This window comes from Lynx rufus, unplaced genomic scaffold, assembly GCF_022079265.1.
Source record: "Lynx rufus isolate CCGP_SWC_20201006 ecotype Redwood Valley unplaced genomic scaffold, mLynRuf1.p SCAF_1, whole genome shotgun sequence".
NCBI classification, from domain to species: Eukaryota; Metazoa; Chordata; class Mammalia; order Carnivora; family Felidae; genus Lynx; species Lynx rufus.
Window position 1 is genome coordinate 123,898,778 of NW_025814823.1, and position 20,798 is coordinate 123,919,575.

The window sequence follows — 20,798 nt, forward strand, 5'->3', positions numbered from 1 at the left end:
GTACAAAAACTCTAAAAGACTGTTCTCTCTGGTTTCATCACTGTTTTCCCTGAAGATCATGTCTCACACCTCCTAAAATTAAAATGTCTTTTCCCTAAAAGTCAACTTTAAGAATTCATTTCTCCTTTACTTCACTGAAGCACACATACTGATTAACATGAAGCATACTGATTAGGAATGCCCTGTAAGAGTGTTAAATTAGCAAAAACCTTCTACATGAGGTCTGTGTCAAGATTTATCCAAGAGCGGAAGATTCTCTCCCTCAGAGACCCATTCTCCCAGCAGTAATGCCATCACCATCAAGCTATCATACTCACTATATATTCAAATGTTCTTTCCATGAAATTACAAGTCTTGACAACCATTTACAGTTCTCATTAACTCCACTAACTCCCCAAAGGCTGAATGACAACTATAACTCTGCCCCTCTGCCTGAGTATCATTACTACAAATATCAAGTATGTTCTATCTAAAAGGGCCAAATGAAAAGAAGCACTTTCCACGGCACCTGGGTGGCTCAGTTGGTTAAGCATCCAACTCTTTTTTTTTTTTTTTAATTTTTTTTTTCAACGTTTATTTATTTTTGGGACAGAGAGAGACAGAGCATGAACGGGGGAGGGGCAGAGAGAGAGGGAGACATAGAATCAGAAACAGGCTCCAGGCTCTGAGCCATCAGCCCAGAGCCTGACGCGGGGCTCAAACTCCGGGACCGCGAGATCGTGACCTGGCTGAAGTCGGACGCCTAACCGACTGCGCCACCCAGGCGCCCCAGCATCCAACTCTTGATTTCAGTTCAGGTCATGATCTCATGGTTTCATGAGTTCGAGCCCTGTGTCAGGCTCTGCACTATGTAGAGAGCCTGCTTGGGATTCTCCCTCTCCTCCTCTCACTCTGCCACTCCCTGACTTGTGCTCTCTCTCTTGCAAAATAAATAAATAAACTTTAAAAAAGGCGGGGAGGAGGGCCTCTGGGTGGCTCATTCAGTTAAGCGTCCAACTTCAGTTCAGGTCACGATCTCCTGGCTTGTGGGTTCAAGCCCCATGTTGGGCTCTCAGCTGACAGCTCAGAGCCTGGAGCCTGCTTCTGATTCTGTCTCTCTCTCTCTCTCTCTGCCCCTCCCCTGCTCACGTTCTGTCTCTCTCTCAAAAATAAATAAACATTTAAAAAAATTAACAAAAAAAAAACACATTCGGAGTTATTTATCTTCCTGCTTTTCATTTATACCCTGAATACATAAACCAAAGTTTATATCTCTGTGTTAAGCTATTTGCCAAGAGTGGCCACCCATTAGAAGTCTTTAAGACATTCACAAGGTTCCCAAAGGCATACTTATAGTAAATGCTACAATTACCAAAAAAAAGAAAAAAGAAAAGAAAAAGAAAGAAAGAAAATTAAACTACAACTGACTTTGCTAACAGACCCTTATACCACCTCTCATATCTGATTTCAGACTATCCTCTGATTCACCAACCCGTCTGCATTCAGAGGAATGGGACAAAATGCCCAAGACTTTAATACAGATACCACAGGTGAGCACAAACATTTTATACTTAGCACACACTGTGGATGTTAATAAGCAGATCGATGATTTCAGTTATTGCCTGACCCATATAGTAACAAAACATTCATCCTTCAATAGCCATACTCTTACCCAATGAGCAAATTTATTTTGTATTCACAAAGAATCACCAAGTCCACAATTCAAATCTACACATGATAATGGAAATTTTCACTCTCTACATTGCATATTTCTGAATTAGTTGAATTTTTCAATGATTTCTTTTTTTGTGGTAAGACAAGATATCTAGTATGGAAATTAAATCCACATATAATTAGTGTCCAAAGTGCAGTAGACTTTATGTCCTTATTCTCAGGAAAAATTCCTCTTAATAAACCCAAATATATTGAAAAATGTTCTTAGCAAGTATATCCACCAAGTTGATTTTTTTCCCTCTGACCACAAAGATTATGTTGAAAATTATTTTTAGATTTAGAAAAAAGGTTTGTGGTATTTTTTTTTTTTAGTATAGAAGGAAACAAAATCACATACAAGTGTAACTAGTCCATTTTTAAAAACAGGAATACACAAATGGAAAAATATTGAGTGAATCCATTCTCAAAGAATTCTGGTAGGTGCTACCAGGAATACAAAACTGAGTAAGGCACAATACATACATAACTGTCGTAGAGAATAAACAGAGGTACAAAAAGCTATGAAGCTTGAAAAGAGAAGCTTTGATAATATTCAAAAAAATGGTGGTAACCACAATCAGAATCTCAGTAGAAATTGTCTGGTAAAGATAGATTTGGGGATATAAAGGATTTCTGAAGCCTCAAGGTAAGAGAAACTCTGCAGGACAGACAGGAAGTGAAAAGAAGTGGAGGGTGAGGCACCTGGCAATGGCGATATTAAAGGAATGAGCACAGGAGGAAGATCCACTGAGGCAAACCTGGAGGGCGGAAAAAAAGGTCAAGAGAGAATAACAACACTGAGGCCAAGTCCAGAGAGAGCATCTCAGGAGGTGGTGAACTGGTCCACAGCATCCAACACATTTTTAAGAAGGGGGCGCCTGGGTGGCGCAGTCGGTTAAGCGTCCGACTTCAGCCAGGTCACGATCTCGCGGTCCGGGAGTTCGAGCCCCGCGTCAGGCTCTGGGCTGATGGCTCAGAGCCTGGAGCCTGTTTCTGATTCTGTGTCTCCCTCTCTCTCTCTGCCCCTCCCCCGTTCATGCTCTGTCTCTCTCTGTCCCAAAAATAAATAAAAAATTAAAAAAAAAAAAAAAAAAAGAACCAGACTTAGTAGAAGTGGTTTTAATAAGGAAAAAAGGGTGGTAACCAAACCACAGAGATTTTAGTAAGGAATGATTAAAACACACACACACACACACACACACACACACACACACACACACACACAATAAGCAGGAATATACCACAAATGTACACTATTCTTTTGAGAGTGTGAGTAAAGAAAAGCAATTGTATCACAGAAGGCCTTAGAAATATTTCCAAATTAATATTCGCAATCCCTCATATAAGTCCATGAGATCTATTATTACATCACTGCCATTATCCAACACCATTTCATTTTCACTAAAACTGAATGTAGAGCCCAAAAAGGGAATGGAGAAGACCAAATAACCAGTTGTTCACTGACCCACTTAGGGTCAGTGACCACGTCCAGATTCGTGCTCTGGAAATTTTGGCATTGGAACAAAGACTGACTCAGTCAGAGCTGGCAAGCAGCACTGAACCATGCACAAGAAAGACTGGCAAAAGAAAATGCTGAGGACAAAGCAGGACTGCAAGGAAGACAGAATGACCAGCCTGGCCCCTAAGAGCGAGAAATGGGGAAAGCACTCTTGGCTCAGCATTGTCAAAGGGTCCCACGCATCTTGTTGTTTTGAACCTTTGAGTGTCTTGTATCCTTTCAACAAAAGCTAGTTAGAAAGGAAATCTACTCCTTGCAAACAACAGAGCCATAACTAAAATAATTATAAACATTCTTCCTACTCTGACAGCATATAGATTACTAACTTTTTGATTATGCTACATAATGCTACAGTGAACATTTCCAAATACTAATTCTTATTTTCAGTTCTAATTATTTCCTGAGAATATATTTTTTATGTGGAATTGTAGGCCAACGGATATAAATGTTAAGGTCCTTGACAAACTGCTCCAAAAAGGTTATTCTACATAATAGCAATTTACTCTAACAGCCACAGGGTACATAAATATGGAGAAGTGCAAAATTTTAAGACTTATGATGCTATCTTCAGTATTAACCATACATTTCTAGGCAAAAGGGTTCCACTTACCCTTTTGTCAATGTAAATCAAACACCCTTTTCCTTTTACCTCAAAGATTACATCTCCAAAACAATCCCTTTTCATCATTAGTCAGATGACTACATTCGTCAAACCATGTTTCTCCTAATACTTAAGTTTGCAAAATTCACTTTCATTTCCTTTTGGAAAAAAAAAAAAAAAAAAAAAAAAAACCTTTACTGATGTATAGTTTACATACCATAAGATTCATCCACTCTCAATACATAATTCAGTGATTTGGGTAGACTTACAAAGTTGCACAACCATCACCACAATCCAGGTTTAGAACTTTTTCATTACCCTAAAAATTCTCATGAGCTCATTTGCATTCAATCCTTGCTCCCACTACCAACCCCAGGCAACCACTCATCTGTTTTCTGTGTTTACATAGATTTGCCTTTTCTGAGCATTTCCAATGAATGGAATCATATTATATGTAGTATTTTCTAAGTCCTCACATCACTCAGCATAATTTTTTGAGGTTAATCCACATTGTAGCATGTACTTTGTTCCTTTTTTATTGCTAAATAGTATCATACTATATGTATATACAACATTTGGTTTATCCATTCACCAGTTAATGGATATTTCGGTTGTTTCATTTTTTGTCTAGTATGACTAATACCACTATAAACATTTATGTATATGTTTTTGTGTGAACATAGATTTTCCTTTCTAATGAGTAGACACCTAAGTATGGAATGGCTCAGTCATATAGCATATATTTCTGTTTTAGGTTCATGTTTAACTTATTAAGAAACTGCCACACTATTTTCCCAAATGGCTCTACCCCTTTATATTCCTACACTCTGCTTTTTAATATGCCCATGTGGCTAGTCATATTAGCCCATGTAAGAGTCAGATTTTCTGCATGGTAAACTCATACTTACCACAGGTAAGTACAGCGTTCTACAAGTGAATACTTATCATAATTCAAAAGAGGGTATGTGATATGGTAGCTCACCACTTCCAACAACTAAATACCACAAGACCACTTCTCCATCCCTTATCAGAGATAGGAAAAGATAATATAAGAACATGGTCACACACCATCTTTAACTTCCTCTGCACAAGTACTCAGGATCTCAAAACCATGATATAAACAACAGTGTTAGTTAGAAAGACTGGTGGTGGGGTGTCCAGCAAAACTGAGAAACTGTAGTTAAGAACTTTTTTACTGTAAGCGAACGAAACAATCAGCAAAACTAAAAGGCAAATGTCAGAATGGGAGAAGATATTTGCAAACGACATATCAGATAAAGGGTTAGTATCCAAAATCTATAAAGAACTTATCAAACTCAACACCCAAAAAACAAATAATCCAGTGAAAAAATGGGCAGAAGACATAATAGACACTTTTCCAAAGAAGACATCCAGATGACCAACCAACATGAAAAGATGCTCAACATCACTCATCATCAGGGAAATACAAACCAAAACCACAATGGGATACCACCTTACACCTGTCAGAATGGCTAACATTAACAACTCAGGCAACAAGAGATGTTGGCGAGGATGCAGAGAAAGAGGATCTTTTTTGCATTGTTGGTGGGAATGCAAGCTGGTGCAGCACTCTGGAAAACAGTATGGAGGTTCCTCAAAAAACTAAAAACAGAACTACCCTACGACCCAGCAATTGTACTACTAGGCATTTATCCACAGGATACTGGTGTGCTGTTTCAAAGGGACACATGCACCCCCATGTTTATAGCAGCATTATCAACAATAGCCAAAGTATGGAAAGAGCCCAAATGTCCATCGATGGATGAATCGCTAAAGAAGATGTGGTGAGTATATACAATGGAGTATTACTCGGCAATCAAAAAGAATGAAATCTTGCCAATTGCAACTACGTGGATGGAACTGGAGGGTATAATGCTAAGTGAAATTAGTCAGAGAAAGACAAATATCATATGACTTGACTCATATGAGGACTTTAAGAGACAAAACAGATGAACATAAGGGAAGGGAAACAAAAATAATATAAAAACAGGAAGGGGGACAAAACATAAGAGACTCTTAAATATGGAGAACAAACAGAGGGTTGCTGGAGGGGTTGTGAGAGGGGGGTGGGATAAATGGGTAAGGGGCACTAAGGAATCTGTTCCTGAAATCATTGTTGCACTACATGCTAACTACTTTGGATGTAAATTTTAAAAAATAAAAAATAAAACAAGTTTTAAAAAAAAGAACTTTTTTACTATAAAGGGAACTCTTCTAATAGTGAAAACTACACAAATGTCTCCATAAAATAATGTTTTACGGTTCATCCATGGTGTAGCATAGACTGAGATCCTGTTCCTTTTTACTACAGAATGGTACTACATTACAGGGATATAAAACTATCTGATGCTCAGGAAAGAGTGGCATGCGACTCCTGAGTCCACAGCAGCAAATCATTAAGGGGTACGCTGCCCCAAGGCTAAGAGCATTAGACATCAGTCTGAAAAATCCTGACACAAAGATATCAGGCACCATACCTCAACAGCCTGGAACATGAACAGACCCCACTGGGAGATATAAGATACCACCAAACAGAGAGAGAATGATGTCCTTTTGTGAAATACCTCAATGATCATATTCTTCTCCTAATTCCTGAACAAGAAGAGAAGGATGGAGATGGAGACAGGAAATGTAAAGAACCGAAAGGTATAGACTAAACTGCAGGATAATGGGTCTATTATTATCTTTGATACCTCACTGTGGCCCTAGGCTAAACCTAAGGGAGGTGTGTGGGTTTTTTAAAATTTTTTTATGTTTATTTATTTTTGAGACAGAAACAGAGAGAAACAAAGCATTAGTGGGAGAGGAGCAGAGAGAGAAGGAGACACAGAATCTGAAGAGGCTCCAGGCTCTGAGCTGTCAGCACTGAGCCTGATGCAGGGCTTGAACCCACAGACTGGTAGATCATGACCTGAGTCAGACACTTAACCAACTGAGCCACCCAGGTGCCCCTGGAGGTGTGTGTTCATTTAGTCTACCTTCTTTATTAAGTCATTTGAAAATATACCTTTGTTTACTTACCAATGGGGAAAATTCCAAGTAGGAAAGAGTCAATTTTGAAAATACCAGTTGCCAAAGATGCTAGGGAGGACCTAAAATATAATCGTACTTAAAAAGATAATAACAAGAATATGTCAATGCTTAATTTCTTTTCCTTCTGCATATATTTAAAGAGAATGAGGGTCGCCTGGATGGTTAAGTTGGTTAAGCTTCCGACTTCGGCTCAAGTCATGATCTCACGATTCGTGGGTTAGAGCCCTAAAATCAGACTCTCTGCTGACAGCTAAGACCCTGGAGTCTGCTTCAGATTCTGGGTCTCCTTCTCTCTGCCCCTCCCCTGCTTGTGTTGTGTGTGCATCTCTCTCTCCCAAAAATAAGTAAACATTAAAAAAAAAATTTAACGAGAATGAAACCATGGTGACTATTCAAGAGAACCTGTGAAGGCACTCTGCCCCATTCACACATATAATAAAGTGTACTTGGGTACATGGGAGTACGTGATAAAATAAAGTTTGGGAAAGAGAGGGAATGAACTAGAAACAAAAACAATTACTGAACTACACCAAAAAACAAGAGTCAAGAAAAGGAAATGAAGATCAGTTTTTTTAAAGCACTGAATCTTTCTTTTGCTGTAAACAATTCAGAACACTCACCTTATATATAACATACCCTCATGTTAACAGAGCACTGATATGAGTATATTTCATTAATATTAATCTTTACTGGGGCGCCTGGGTGGCGCAGTCGGTTAAGCGTCCGACTTCAGCCAGGTCACGATCTCGCGGTCCGTGAGTTCGAGCCCCGCGTCAGGCTCTGGGCTGATGGCTCGGAGCCTGGAGTCTGTTTCCGATTCTGTGTCTCCCTCTCTCTCTGCCCCTCCCCCGTTCATGCTCTGTCTCTCTCTGTCCCAAAAATAAATAAACGTTGAAAAAAAAAATTAAAAAAAAATATTAATCTTTACTAAAGAGATGGTTTTTTTAAAAATTAAAAATAATTTAACCAGCACAATAAATTATAACTTAAATTAACTGAAACTAGAACATTTTCCTATTTTAAAACTACCACTAAATCTTAAAGAAAGGACTCTGAAAAGCTTAGTATTAACTACATTTGAACACAATTCTGTATACAAATCAAAATGTTAAAGAATTCCGTCTGTAACAGAAGTCTTATGAATTCAAGAAACTTAAGGAAGATATAAAAATAACTGTTATTTCTGTCAACATTAAGGGATATTATAATTCAAATAGAGAAGGTAAAATCTCAAATCCTTGAGTACCATTTCTTTAATAAAGAAGCAATCATTCAACAATTAAGTGGGTTCCTACTACTCTGTACCAGACACTAGTTTGAGGCAAGGAGGAACCACAGATTCAGCACAGATCTTATAGGGTCAAGTTCTGGATTCATTTTCGTTGATTTTTTTTTTTCTTTTTGAGAGAGAGAGAGACAGAACAGGAAAGGGGCAGAGAGACAGAGGGAGACAGAGAATCTAAAGCAGGCTCCAGGCTCTTAGCTGTCCACACAGAGCCTGATGAGGGGCTCTAACTCAAGAACTGTGAGATCATGACCTAAGCCAAAGCTGGACACTCAAGTGACTGAGCCACCCAGGTGCCCTTTATTTTTTTTTTAATGTTTATTTATTTTTCAGAGAGAGAGAAAAAGAGAGAGCAAGCAGGGAAGGGACAGAGAGAGAGAGGGATAAAGAATCCAAAGCAGGCTGCAGGCTCCGAGCTGGAGCCCAAGTCAGACACTTAACTGACTGAGACACCCGGGCACCCCTGGATTCATTTTGAAAGTAGAGTCAACAGTATTTGCTGAAGGATGGGCTGGACATAAGTGTGATAAAAGAGGAATCACGAATGACGCTGAAGTTTACCATGTGAGAGACCAAAAGTTTAAAGTTAAATTAACTTGGGGAAGGGGTGGGGGGTGGTGGTGACTGGCTGGCTCTGTCAGTAGAGCATGTGACTCTTGATCTTAGGATTGTGAGCTTGAATCCCACACTGGGTGTGGAGCCTACTTAAAAAAATAAAATAAAATAAAATAAAATCTTAAAAAATAATAATAATAAAGTTAAATTAACTGAGACAGGGAAGATTGGAGACTGAATATCAGAGCGGGCAACAGATAGCTCCAAGAGTTGAAACTTGGATGTACTGAGTTTGAGGTGCTCATTAGTAGACATATCAAGTAGACAGTTAGCCAGTAAGCCCACTGAGGGAGAGGTCCAAAATGAAGACATAAATTTGTCACAGAGGTGGTTTTCAGAGCTATGAAACTGGATGAGATCACCAAGAAATCGGTACGGATCGAAAAGAAGACCAAAGAACTGATACCCAGAGCACTCCAAAATTAAAAAGTCAGGAGGAGAAGGAACTTGAAAAGAATAAAGAGAAAAGGCAGCCAGTAAGGCTGAATTAAAAGTAGGGGAGTATAGAAAATCCCAAAGAATCTATCCCAAAACTCCTAGAACTAGTGTGTGTGTGTGTGTGTGTGTAGCAAGGTCAATCACAATCTATATAGTAGCAATGGGCAATTAGAAGCCAACAATACCATTAATAACAGTTCAAAAAATTTAAATACTAAGTTATAAACCTAAGTAAGTATATGTAGGATCTATATGCTGAAAACAACAAAACACTGATGAAGGACTGTTTTTCCTAAATAAATAGAAAGACATCCTCTTCATGGATTGGAAGATATAACAAGTTCAAGATGTCAATTCTCCCCAAATTGAGCTACAGCTTTAATGCAATTATTATCAAAATTCCAGCCATATTTTTTTGTAGATACACTGATTCTAAAATTTATGTGGAAAGACAAGAGAAACAGCTAAAACAAGTCTAAAAAAAAAAAAAAACCCAAAGCTAGAGGAGTCACACTTCCTGAAATTTACTGAGAAAAATGTACCTATTTTTTTCTCCATTTGATTTTTAGCTACTCAATATATATTTTTACCACCCAAAATAAAGCTACAGTAAGACATGTGGTATAAGAGGAAGGATAGATATATAGATATAGATATAGACATATCTAGATATAGATAGATATCTATAAATAGATATCTATATCTATAGATATATCTATATATAGATATCTAGATATAGATATAGATATAATATATAGATATAGATATGATATATAGATATAGATATCTATAGATCTATATCTATAGATATCTATAGATAGATATATTATATCTATATAATATATAGATCTATAGATCTATAGATCTATCTATAGATCTATATATCTATATATCTATATATCTATATCTATATCTATATAGAGAGATATATAGATATATATAAAGCAAGAACAAAGTCCAGAAATATATCCACACAAATACAGCCAACTTTTTTTTTTTTTTTACAAAGGTACAAAAGTCAGTCAGTGGACAATGGAGGGTCTTTTCAGCAAATGATATTCAAACAATTGGTTAGTCATACACACTAAAAAAAATGAACCTCAATCTAACTTCTTACTTCATATAAAACTTTACACAAAATGGACCACAGAGATATACAGAACAACACAGAAAGCTCTAAACTTTTGGAAGAAAACATTTTTTTGAGAGAGAGAAAGAGAGTGTGAGCAGGGGAGGGGCTAAAGGGGAGAGAGAGAGAGAGAGAGAGAGAGAGAGAGAGAGAGAGAGAGAGAGAGAAAGAAAGAAAATCTTAAGCAGGCTCCATGCCCAGTGTGGAGCCCAAAGTGGGGCTCAATCTCACAAACTGTGGGATCGTGACCTGAGCTGAAATCAAGAGTCAGATACTTAAGCAACTGAGCCACTCAGGCACCCCTAGAAGAAAATATTTTTAAAAGTCTCTGTAGTAGGATTAAGTGGAGAATTCTTAGACATAATACCAAAAACGCAAGTCTATAAAAGAAAAAAATACCAGTAAACTTGATACTCCAAAATTTAAAATTTTTACTCTCAAAAGACATTTAAGAGAATGAAAAGACAAGATACAGACTGGGGAAAAATACTTACAAATCACATATTCAACAAAAGACTTTACACACTCAGAATAAATGAAGATCCACAGTTAAAAATAATAATAATAATAATAATAATAATAATAATAAAAAATAAAAATCTCAACAGAAAATGAGCAAAAAACTGAACATACACTTCACCAAAGAGGATACATGGGTATGCAGCAACCACACGAAAAGACGTTCAACATCAATAGCCATCAGAGAAAAGCAAACTGAAGTCCCAAGGACACATCACTACACACCAATTAGAATAGCTAAAATAGGGGCGCCTGGGTAGCTCAGTGGGCTGGATGTCCAACTTCAGCTCAGGTCATGATCTTGCTGTTCTTGAGTTAGAGCCATGCATCAGGCTCTGTGCTGACTGCTCAGATCCTGGAGTCTGCTTCAGATTCTATGTCTCCCTCTCTCTCTGTCCCTTCCCCACTCGCTGTCTCTTTCTCTCTCTCTCTCAAAAATAAACAAACGTTAAAAAAAGGAAAAAAAAAGTGGCTAAAATAAAAATACAACATTAGTGCTGGGAAAGATGCAGAACTAGTGGACTATACATTTCTGTTAAGAATGTAAAATGATGCAGAAAATAGTTTGGCAGTTTCTTAGAAATTTAAACATACATTTATTAAAAGACTCAGCAATTCCACTACTAGGTAGCTACCCTAGAAAAATGAAAACTTATGTTCACCCATTCAAGTATAGCCAACTATTTTGTTGTTGTTGTTGTCGTTGTTGTTTACAAAGGTACAAAAGCAATTTAATGGAGAAAGGAGAGTCTTTTTGGCAAATGATGTTGGAATAAATAATTGATCATCCATACACAGATACCAAAAAATGAACCTCATAGAGCTTTTCTTGTAATAGTCAAAAACTGGAAATAACCAAGATGTCCCTCAGACAAACAGAAAAATAAACTGTAATACATTCATGTATTACTCAAAAGTAAAAAAAATCAATTATCAATGCGCTCAACAACTTATACAGATCTTAAGGGCATACTAGGGATAAAAAAAAAAAGGTCAATTTCAAAAGGATATATACTGCATGAATCCATTTATATAACATGATTGACAAAATTATAGTGGTGCAGAAAAAATCATTGGTTGTCAAGTATTAGGGAGTGGGGGAGGGTGTGACTAGAAAGAAACAGTCTGAGGGAGTTTCTCTGGGGTGATCAACAGTTCTGAACAGTTACATGAGTCTATACGTGTGATAATGTCCTAGAATTTTACACACACACACACACACACACACACACACACACACACCAAAAAACTGCATGTAGAAACTGGTGAAATCTGATTAAGGAGTGTATATTAGTTAATAATACTCAGAATTTTATCACAGTTATCAAACAGGTTATCATTGGAGGAAGTTGAGTCAAGGGAAGAGGGAACTCTGAACTATTTTCCTAACTCGTATGAGAGTCTAAAATTATTTCAAAATAAAACATTTTTAAGTGTTTTTTTTTAATGTTGCTAATAGATCAAGTAAGACAAAGACCACTAGACTTAACAATTTATAAACTGCTGGTGACTGACAGGAACTGTTTCCATCAAGGTGATGATTAGAGAGCAGAATGCTTAAAACTCAAACTGTGGAGGGTTTTAAGTTATCGGAAATGGCATCAACTAGGACATGATCACAGAAGTTAAACGGTTGATGCTGATTCATAGGGGCACATGTACCCCAATGTTTACAGCAGTGCTTTCAACAATAGCCAAATTATGGAAAGAGCCTAAATGTGCATCAACTGATGAATGGATAAAGAAGATGTGGGTTATATATACAATGGAATACTACTTGGCAATGAGAAAGAATGAAATCCTGCCATGTGCAGCAACGTGGATGGAACTGGAAGGTATTATGCTAAGTGAAGTAAGTTAGGCAGAGAAAGATATATGGTTTCACTTATATGTGGATCTTGAGAAACTTAACAGAAGACCATGGGGGAAGGAAAGGGCAAAAAATTTGTTACAAACAGAGAGGGAGGGAAGCAAACCATAAGAGACTCTTAAATACAGAGAACAAACTGAGAGTGGGTGAGGGGTTGGGGGAAAGGGGGAAATGGGTGATGAGCATTGAGGAGGGCACTTGTTAGGATGAGCACTGGGTGTTGTAGGTAAGCGATGAACCATGGGAATCTACCCCAAAAACCAAGAGCACACTTTACACACTGTAATGCTAACCAAATTGGATAATAAATTATATTTTAAAAAAAATTAGAAGTTAAATGGCTGAAACAGACAATGAACTGGATCTTTGAAGTTGAAAAGTTAAGGGAACTGAGAATTTCTTACCAAATTTGGGGAGGGGGAGGATCAGCTTATTCTTCAAAAATTCTCAAGGAGGCTACTGAACTATATCAAGTAAAATAAACCACCAGATGTTCTTCTAGAGTTGCTCAAAGGTCTACAGAAAAGTTTATGAAAGCCCTAAACAAGTAGTAAAGTTAGACAATGGGAAACGATTGAAAAAAAATACATGCAAAGCATTTTGCTTCCACTTAAAAGGTGAATAATTGAGAGTACCTTTCTCCAAAATACAACACCAAAGTGGTTTACATATTATACTAGGAGCAAAATCAGTTAACCCTATTCTTAAGAACAAGGTCAGACTTTGAAACCAGTATGATGTTTGCATCAGTGAAACAAGCCCTCTTCTCATGGCTTTCTGATAGACACAAAAGCATCCTTTTTCAAGTTAGAGAAATACGTATGAACAGATTAAGTGACTTACATAAAGTCACACTGAATTTCAGGAATGGAGCAAAGAATCAGATTCACATTTTCACTCTTAAAGAGTTTAGATGAGGATTCAGAAACTGTTCCAGCAGACAAAGTCAACATAGACAGACAAGCTTCACTGCAAGGTTTAGTGGCTATCACTAACCCAAGCTTCCTGCCACTCTTCCCTAATCTAATCTTCACCACCTTGATTCACATTCATAACTACAACTAATAAAAGAAAATCAAAATCAAAGAGTTGTACTCTTTTGGGCTTACCCACTTTCATCAAAACAGACCCACTCCACACTGAAGACAATGAAGTACTGTCAAAAAGAATGTGATCTACAGAGTAAGGCAGATTTGAGGTTAATATCCCAACTCCACCCTTTGGTAGCTATAAAGGAAAAACACCTACCAGCCTCAGAGAACTGCTAGGAGGAGATTTTTAAAAATCTCTAACATTGTAATAATTCATACACAAAAGCCACAGAAGAACACAGCCTTCCATTTACCCTATAGGAAAAAATTCTAAGCCAAACAATGAGCAGCCAAACTACAATAATTTCAAAGAGAATAAGCAAAATTCTATAGTAAACAAAATGGATGCCTTTCCAGTTACTTTTTTTTAAGTTTATTTATTTCTTATGAGAGAGAGAGAGAGCGCGCACAAGCAAGGGAGGAGCAGAGAGAAGGAGACACAGAATCTGAAGCACGCTCTAGGCTCTGAGCCGTCAGCACAGAATCCTCTGCCAGGCTCTAACTCACAAACTGTGAGATATTACTTAATCTGAAGTCGGACCCTTAACCAACTGAACCACCCAGGCACCCAGTCAGTTACTCTTTTCATCTCCTTGCCCCATGATTTTCTTATTGGGACACATGAAACAGAAATACTCTCCACGCTGGAGATAACAGGTAACAGATAATCTGCTAAAATTAAACAAGGGTATACTCCCCACCCCAAGTTACAGAGAAATTATATAAAAATTATACAGAAATATTTTTTCTCTCTCTCTCAAATTTTGAGAGCTCCTCGAAGAATGCTTTTAGGTATATCAGAAGATTGACATTCAAGTGTAAGAATGTACAGAACACATATGTGTATTTAACTAAACACACAACTTGTACACTGTGCTTCAAAACTACCACATGTTCTACTGAGAAAATCACTGAATCACTAGACCATGCATCCCACTTTTCTTGCCCTGCCAGTGACCTCTGCTTATAATCCCTCTAGATACAACAAGATCACAAATTGGATTTCCACCCCCACCCTCTAAGCCAAGACAACCACGCCTGTGGAAGAGCTATTGGAAAGTAGCTTAATTAAAAAGACTCCTCTCTGCTGCTACCCACTGCGGTGAGCAGCTACTGATAAGGCAGCAACTGGGACCTGCTTTCCAAAAAGAAGCTGTTCGGACACAATGCTCTGAACTGGTGTTGACTGTTCACAAGCCAAAACCACAAGTAAAAACACAAGTGTTGTTTCTACAAGTAATACAGAATTCTATTTCTTGTCATGTTAGAAACACAGGTTCATGATAAAAGCAGCAAATTGTCATTTTTAAGACCCTTTCTCATTCTCATTCCAAATATGAAAGCTTAAAAATAATTAATAAAAATGTTGGAGAATTTCTTCTAATTCTTATTTAAAGAAGGAGCCCACAGGAATTTGGCTACAATAAAATATTAAGTGATCTTGTAGAAAGCCAGATACAATGACATAAACTATTTATAGCTACAGGAAACACCAAAATGTTTCACGAGTGACTTCTTTACAGACACTATTTTTGCTCATGCTTCACAATTACTGAATAAGGTAGTATTCAAAATCCCTCTACTGCATTGGATATGCTTATTTTTTAGGACTTACATCACCAATCCTGCACTCCCATCACAAATGAGTTAGTTTCACATAAGCAGTTTTAAGCTTCCATTTTTAAACATAAGTCCTGTTTTCAACAAAAACTAAATTTAGGATTTTCAAATATTTGTTTAAAGTAACCACGTAACATGACCAAGAAATTAAATAATTTTAAGTCAGCTTTCTTTAAAGGGCTTAAAGATCCTTTACTCTAAGATCCCAGGCCCTCAAAATCCTAGTTCTTTCCTAACATTTGGTATCCAAATCCAAACTGAACAAATGAAGGAATGACGCTGGTCCTTATTTACCTCACTTAATTGGGACTAGTCATATTTCATTATACAGATATTAAGGTCTTTGATTATGTCTTAGACTTTTGCTGAGAACATTACATAAGATATACAAATCACACAACCTTTCAAAAATTCAAAAAGTTTTGACTCCAAGAGTTTGGGATAATGGACTGTGAACCTGTATTTAGATAACATCTTCACTATGAAAAGAAGCTTCTAAATTCAACCTATTAGTTTTCAGGATGCTAAAAAATTTTTAAATTATTTGAGTTTTATTACATAATGAAACCTGAAACAGCAATGATCCCTTACATAAAATGTACTAAACATCTCCCACACATGTATTCTCTTAATTATCGGACTGTGTCACAAGACTTGTTTCCTTATTTTTTCATTGTAAAAACTGAAAGCTTGCACTGAATTTGTAAGTAACTGTCATGTTTTCTAAATTTAAGTCTTTGCCAGACTAAGTCATAAAGTAAAACATTTTATTTATTAAACTGTCAACCAATTTTGCACTCCTTTCCTGAGAACCAATAATCTGAAGTCAAAATACTCCTATGAGTTAACATAAATAAGATGAAGCGTAGCCCTGAAATTTTAGTTTCCTACCACATAATCCTACTCCTAGCAATGAATATATAAATATTCATTAACTACAAGGATAATCATTTTTAGCAATCATTACTAATATTTAGCCAAAGAACACTGACATTTCACTAGACTTGATGAACAAATTTTTTTCTTTAAAAAAAATTTTTTTAATTAATACACTCTATCTTTTAAAGCAATTTTAGATTAAAAAAAAAAAAACTGAGCAGGAACAATTCCCTCTCCACAACCACAACCGTTAATTTCCCTCCATTATCAATGTCTTTAACTGATGAACCAATACGGATATATTATGGATATATTATTATTAACCAAACTCTATAGTTCACATTAGGGTTTCTTTCTGTTGTACATTCTATGCGTTTTGATGAACACATAATGACAGGCATCCACCACAAAAACATCATACAGAAGAGTTTCATTGTCCCAAAAACCTTCTGTACACCAATCCCTCATCCCTCCTCTGTCCCCACCCCCAAACCCCTTTCAACCAAAGATCATTTTGCTGTCTCCAGAGTTTTTTCAGCATGTCATATAGTTGGAATTATATAGTATGTAGCCTTTTCAGATTGGCTTCTTTCATTTCACATTATGCATTTAAGGTTCTTCCATGTCTTTTTATGGCTGGATAGCTCATTTCTTTTTAACACTGTATATATTCCATCATATGAACATACCACAGTTTATCCATTCACCTACTGAAGGACATCTCAGTGGCTTCGAAGTTTTGGCAATTATGAATAAAGATCCTGCTGTAAATACTGTGTGATTTTCTGTGGACATAAAATGTTTAATTCATTTGGATAAATACCTAGAAGCACGACTGTTAGATCATATGATAAGATTATGGTTACTTTTCCAAGAAATTGATAAACTGTCTTCCAAAGTGGCTAAAGCATTTTACAATCTCAACAGCAATGACTGAGAACTTCTGTTGCTCCATATCCTCACCAGCAGTTGCTGTTGTGTTTTGAATTTTAACCATTCTAATAGGTGTATAGTGGTATCTCATTGTTTTAAATTACAATTCCCTAACGAACTAAGATACTGGCCATTGTTTCAGGTTTATTTGCCATCCATATATCTACTTCAGTGAAGTGACTGTCTATTCAGATCTTTTCCCTACTTTTTGATTGGGCTATTTATTTACATATTGTTGAGTTTTAAGAGTTCTTTGTATATTTCAAATAAAGTCCTTCACCAGATATGTGTTTTGTAAATATTTTCCCTCAGTCTTGCTATACTAAACACAGAGCAGAAATTTTTAATTTTAATGAAGCCAAACTTATCCATTATTGACTTCAAGGACCATGCTATTGGTATTGTTACCTAAAAACTCATTGCCAAATCCAAGGTATAAATTTATTTTTAATTACAAAAAAATTTTCAAAGACACAGGGTCATGAGTTCAACCAATTTCTTAAAACCTAAAAAAAAGTACATAACATCCCCATCTATAGTTTTCAAAATACTATTTATGAAAGAAAAAATAAATTAATGAAATATTAACACAAATGCTTACATTTTTTTTAAGTAAACTCCATGCCACACATGGAGCTTGAACTACTCATCACCTCGTGCACACTCCCCTGACTCAGCCAGTCAAGCACCCCAAATGCTTACACTTTTATCTTAAGTATGTCAGATGATACTTCCAAAATAAGTCATACTGACATACTCTGCCTTCAGACTCTTTAGTCCATAATGAAAAAAATACAAGTATTGCTGTGCAAATATTTTCATACATTCAGAGATGAAAAGTTTGCAAAATAAAAATGGTCTGTTTTACAAAAAGGTTGAGAGTTAACATAAAGAAGATAAATTCGGGGCGCTTGGGTGGCTCAGTCAGTTGAGCATCTGTCTCTTAAATACAGCTCAAGTCACGACCTCACAGTTTTGAGATCAAGCCCCATGTTGGACTCTGCAATGAAAGCACGGTTGCTGCTTGGGATTCTCTCTCCTTCTCTTCCTGCCCCTCTCTCTCTCTGCCTCTCTCTCTGCCCTTCCCCCACTTGTAATCACTCTCTTGCTCACTCTCTCAAAATAAACTCTATAAAAAAATGTAAAAAAGATAAATTTGACCTTTTTATATATCTTAATATAACTGCATACTAATGTCATTATATCCATCAAAAATACATTTGTATTTGGCCATTTTGCCAACTTAGTGTTCACCAAATTAAATTATGTCCCTTTTGGGGCACCTGGGTGGCTCAGTTGCTTAAGCGTCCAACTTTGGCTCAGGTCATGATTTCATGGTTAGTGGATTTGAGCCCTCCATCGGGCTCTGTGCTGACAGCTCTGAGCCTGGAGCTGCTTCAGATTCTGTATCTCCCTCTCTCTCTGACCCTACCCAGCTTGTGCTCTGTGTCTAGCTCTCTCAAAAACAAATAAACATTTAAATAAAAATTTATGTCCTTTCTGCTTGAAAAAGTGAGGGGTGATGAAGAGATCTAAGTGTGGTGAGGAAACAGAACTCTGAAAGCAATTTATATGGTAAGACGACTTAATTTCTATGGTAAGCAAAATCAACATTTTAATTTCAATATTCTTCTCACATATAATTCATTGATGAAATTCATGTAGTAGAAAGAGATTTTAGGGCTTCTCAAAAATCAGGTTTCTCATCTTGAAATAACATTCAACCCATTTAAGTTAGAAAATAATGTCCACTAATTTAGTAGAGCTGTGCCCAGCATGTGAAGCAATATAGTTCTTCATCCCTTAACTTTAGCAAAGGCATTCCATAACAATCCCTGAAACTATTTTTAAGATTTTATGAGAAGATATTTTTTCCAATGAATCCCTTAAAAAGACATAGCATTTAGGAAAACAACAGTGAAATTCAGTAAGTTTGGCTACTATGAAACTAAGAGAACTTCAGTTTTCATAATCAGCAGTATATACTCAATATTTATGTAACTTTTCTTACCTTTAAGTACATCCAATATAAATTAAGATTTATCAAAATATTTTCAAGTGTTCTGTTAAATGGATGTATAATCATTAATATACCAAATTTACACATTACCTCTTTCAAACATAGCATGAAAAGCAATCTGCTCCTGGTATACCCTGAACAAGAATCCTATCAGGTCAGTTTTCCAGGAATCCCACTACCCTTGAAGTATTCTCTTAGTAATTTTCCATCTCCTGATATTCACACACTGTCTGCCTCTGTTGTATTCAGAGATGAACTCCATCTCTTGTTCCTATTGCAATAATCTTGAATAAAGTCTTCGTCACCATTTTAATAAGCATCAGCATTATGTTTTCTTTAATAACAGAAATCTTGTAAGGGACAAAACATCAAATTCCTCAGTAAACGTTACTTGGGAGACTGAAAGAAAAGGAAAACCTGAAACTTCTTCTTAAGATTACTCTTTATCAACCAACATCTGAGTGCAGAATTGTGTTCAAGACACCAAATCCATAGAGTTAAAGATAGAAAGATGTGTCTATAACAAAGAATTTGGCCTTTGTCTCTGGCTCTTAAGAAGAGACTAAATTCCTGGGATTTCCTAAATCACAGGAGTATCTTTGTTATTCATGAACCTGTTAGATCACACCTGAGTTTGTGCTGACAAGATGACTCACAGTAGGGTCCTGGTCACCAGAAAGATCAACCAAGTGATCAGAGGGATGGAGCTTAGAGCCCTAAGGAAGCCAAAGGGACTGGAGATTGAGGCTTAATCAGATGGCCGATGATTCAGTAAATCATACCTAATCAAATATGAATGAATTAAATGAAACCCCGAAACCCCAATAAAAACACCAGACAGTTGAAGCTTGATGAATCCATCAGAGTGCTAGAAGGGTGACAAGCCTTGATTCCACTGGGAGAGGGCAGAGAAGTTCTGCATTCAGGCTTCCCCTAACCCCATTTCTTGAGGGTTAAGGGAATCTCAAGGGTTCCCTCAAGGGAAATTGAGGTCCTGGGAACCTCCAAATTTGTAGTAGATTGATGAGAAGTATAGGTGGCCTGGAGACCCCCAAACTTGTGACTGCTATCTCAAGTGAGGGCAGTCTTGTAGGGGTAGGAAGTCATGGAAATTCTCTAGATTTGTAGCCAGCTGGTTAGAAGTGTGGGTGACCTGCGGACCCTCAAACTTACATCTGACAACTAAAGTAAGGACAGTCTTTTTGGAGACTATGACCTTAAACTAGTGGAATCTAATGCCAATTCTGGGTGGTTACTGTCAGAATTGGATTATAGTATACCGCTACATGCAAGACAAAATTTCTGTCTTTAAGGAGATAGATATGGGTTTATCAGTAAATCCACTCAAGTCCACAGACAACCCAACAAGGACAAGGAGTGGAATTTTTATTTTAATTTATTATGCATCTTCAAAATATCATTATTTAGGGGCATCTGAGTGGCTCAGTTGGTTAAGCGTCCAACTTCGGCTCAGGTCATGATCTCACAATTCGTGAGTTTGAGCCCGCATCAGATTCTGGGCTGAGAGTTCAG

At 36.9% G+C, this 20,798-nt stretch overlaps 1 protein-coding gene across 2 annotated transcripts in view; it reads right to left on the minus strand.

Annotated features, from left to right (window-relative positions):
• PLPP1 (phospholipid phosphatase 1) overlaps positions 1-20,798 on the minus strand; it is a 91,118-nt gene that overhangs the window by 36,589 nt on the left and 33,731 nt on the right. The gene's annotated exons all lie outside the window — the stretch shown is intronic.